Source organism: Pteropus alecto, unplaced genomic scaffold (genome assembly GCF_000325575.1).
Source record: "Pteropus alecto unplaced genomic scaffold, ASM32557v1 scaffold222, whole genome shotgun sequence".
NCBI lineage: Eukaryota > Metazoa > Chordata > Mammalia > Chiroptera > Pteropodidae > Pteropus > Pteropus alecto.
In genome coordinates this window covers 680479-684307 of record NW_006433716.1, presented here as the reverse complement: position 1 = coordinate 684307, position 3829 = coordinate 680479, and positions in this window count along the sequence as shown.

The following is a 3829-nucleotide window of genomic DNA, read 5'->3' as shown; positions in this document are numbered from 1 at the left end:
GACCCTAGCAATCCTAACATATATTTCCAGTTCTCTCAACAAAAGCAGCTCCACAACAAAGTTGCAAAATTAAAAGACACAAGTGTTTTTAAAGTTCCCATTTATTGTATACTCACCATGTAGCATGTGCTTTGTATATATTATTGCAAAAGCTACTATCCTGCAATCCTGCGATTCAAATAATTTAAATTTGACAACTGAGGAAACTGAATCATGATGATATTAAGTCTTAGGAGCCAGAAGGCTAACCCAGGCCGATCTCACTATATAATCCATGTCGTTTCCACTCCATCATCACACGGTATGTGTTACTCCATCCTTCTATTCCCCTGTACTACCTCTCTCTGATGACCCCACTTATCCTGGAGCCTATTCCTTCATGGAATCTCATGGTAACTTGATCCTCTGGCAGGGATCTGACTTGCCTCTCTACAACGCATCTAAACTTGACTGCTCAGTGTTCTATTCTTCCTTCTACATTTCTTCTTGCAAAAAGAATAAATTCATTTTTTGCTGGGGTGTTAATAGATATGAATAACCTAATAATAACCTTTTCAGAATAATAAGAATGATAGCTAATATGTTCTTGTTCTTAAAATGTGCCGAGCATATTCTCAATGCTTATATGTGATCTCGGCTTTCATGAAACCATTTTATGGTTGATGAAACTAAGGTTTCTTAACTTACTGCAAATCAGAACTTAGTGACTGTCAGTCTAGAGGTTGCCAAGTACCGCCTCACTCCAAAACCCAAACTTATAGAGCATTTTACTTTTAATTGTTAAGGTGCCAGTCAAAACTTGGACAGAGGCCAATGTTGTTTGGAAAATGGAGATGTAAGGGTGACTTCTTGGCCCATGCTTAAATCCACACAGTCAGCAGTGAAATTGGTTTTATCATAAGTATCGTTTGAGTTTTTGTTTGGTCATTTCCTTCTCATTCTCAAATATTAACTCAAGCATTGAGCTCCCAAAACTTATGCTTTTCAAGATGACAACACTCCTGAAACCAAGGAAAGAGTCAACACCTCTCAGAACTTCTGACAATTCCAAATGTCCAGAGCAAAGGTTAAAGAGGGATATGTGTCCTTGGGATGATGGAAGGACTTTGGATAAAGATCGAATGATGAGTTCTCACAGAATTTGTCTGATTTGTTAACATTTTCTTAACCAGATTCTTTGCCTAAATATAAAAAGTAAAAAGATGGAGAATTAAAAAAAAACTATATGGAATGAAGTTAGAACCTTAAATCAACAGTGCAAATTGTGCAGCTCCCCAAACAACATGATGATGATGTTGCAGGTTGTGTCAGCGAACAAGAGCTACTGTTTGGAGGGACTCATGGACATGGACTATAGACTAGTGGTTACCAGAGGGTAGGGGGTCGGGGAGGAGAGGGGTGGTAGATGAGGTAAAGGGGGAAAAATATAGGGGGGCAGGGTGAAGTGGGTAAAGGGGATCAAATATATGGTAGCTGAAGGAAACTAGACTTTGAGTGGTAAACACACAATAGAATATACAGATGTCAAATTATAATGTACACCTGAAAATTATATAATTGCATTAACCAGTGTTACCCTAATAAACTTAATAAAAACTGAAAAAAATAAATAAATAAAATAGCATATCTCAAAAAAAAAAAGAGCTACTGTTTGGGCTCGTTGAGGCAATTGAAATGATTCAGTTAATGATGTTTAGGTGTTTATTTATATAAGCTATGGCACCTACTTGAGATAGACCTACAAAGACATTTTGATAGGTGACAAATTTTGTATTATGAATTTGGATCTGATGTAATAGAACAAATGCAATCCTGAATTTGTAAACCCTAAGAATCTTCTCTTAAGAATCTTCTCTTCACTCTACAACCATCTGTAGTATGAATTCGGTCTTGATTTCTTCATTTGTCCCCAACTCACAGGGTCACTGAGAGACTCAAATAAGATGAGGTATAAAGGGTAACTTCTTGGCCCATAGTTAAGTCCACATAGTCAGCAATTTGGGTGCACTGAGAGTGCTTTGTAAACTCTAAAACATCACAGAGATGTAAGGGATTATCATTGTTGTTATTGTAGTAGATACTGTAGACTCTTCCTAGCTAGCAACCTTCAGAGTCAGAGAAGAGTGCCTGGGGAGGATGGAGAAATACAGGTTTTTATTAATTCATTTAGGCTTTGTGCCAATTAAAGTTTAACTCTAGAACTACTTCCTATAATTATGATTTAGCAATGCCAGAAACAAATACAGCTATCAAATTGAACCACTTGTACGGAAAACAAATTAGTTCATAAAATGTAGCAGATTTTATCTCCAAATTGAAAATTTGGCCTCAGTCAATAACAAACACTAAGTCATTTGATTTTTTTCTCAGTAGGGCAATTTTGGTTAGCTGGCGTTTTTCAGAGGAAAAGTAGCCATTAAGAGAAAAGTAACAAAATTAGGAGGAAAAACATATTCCTATATAGTATCCAAACAAGAGACCATTTAAGGTATTAACATTTTCATCTGTTTTTTAAAGCCTGTAATTCTATCTGGTCACTGATGCCAGTGATTCCAACAACTGTAATTTGTAAAAGAATCACCATGCCTTCCATCATGCATTTTTATTCTTTAGTACTTGGCAGCTACCCATGGGTCTCCATTTTACATAAGAACCTCAAATACTTTTGATGCAGGAGACCTTCAGAATCACTGTTGGAGATCACAGTTCTGCCAACTCAAACTAGGCTCCTGTCTAGACCAGGGTAAGGCAGCTATCAGAAATGAATGAAGCAAGTTTGGTGGGGACCTTGGTGAATGAAGGAAGCCATGCTTCTCCTTCAGGATCATAAGTCAGTTTTTGCCCCAAAGAAATATATTTTCAGTTTTCAGGTGTTTCAATATTTTAGAAAATGCCAAAAGCCTAAATTATTATGGGTGCAAAATACTATGATTCTTAAAATGTTAGCTCAACACTTAAAATAATATGTGGATTAAACATATTTGCAACCTACACTTAACCAGGGAGAGGCTTTCGTACCACTATTTTAGGCTGGAATTCTTGGCAGGTTATAGAGTATGGGAATGAATGAATGAATGAATGAATGAATGACATGCTAACTCTTCAGGATTTCTGAACTTATCATGCTTCTAAAGCAAAGATATATCTAATACTTAAAGTAATTAAAAATGACTATCCCATTGTTTTCAGTGAAGGGAACTATCCAATAAAATAGCTGTACACTTGCTCATTGTAGACACGTCCTTTCCTCAACAGTAACATTTTCTTTTGTTTCGGGTGCAGTTGTCTACCTATCTTACATGGTGCAGCTCATTGCATTTTTAAAAGATGTTTTTTCCAGGAGCTAATTGAGCTTTATCTATGTGAGTGAGCTAGAATCTGTCACTGACAGCCTGCAGAAGGCCATTTCTTCAATTGCTTGAAAGAACTAAAGAGTCAGACATGACAAACTGCGGCTCGGAATACCTGGCAGCAAGCCCATTAGTGCTGCTGTGCCAAGATGCACTAATAAATTACAGAGAGAACACAGACTCACTTTATTTCCATCATGAAACTCACCACCCTAAAACCAAGAAAAAGCTTTGATTTTTTTTTTTTTTCTATCATAGTTTGTCAGGGCCTTTTGGAAACAGAATGCATTATTTATTTTTTACAAAACATAATTGCTGGCAAAACCACTCTAGTCTGTAAAAACAGCTTTCTTTTGTTTCTTGTATGACTTCTTGAGAAACAGACCTTAGGCTTTCTTTATATCCCTTACTCTCTGCCAAGAAGCAACTGTTAACATAGCAGCAACTGTAGCAAATAAAAAATCAAACTGTGCTTTTCT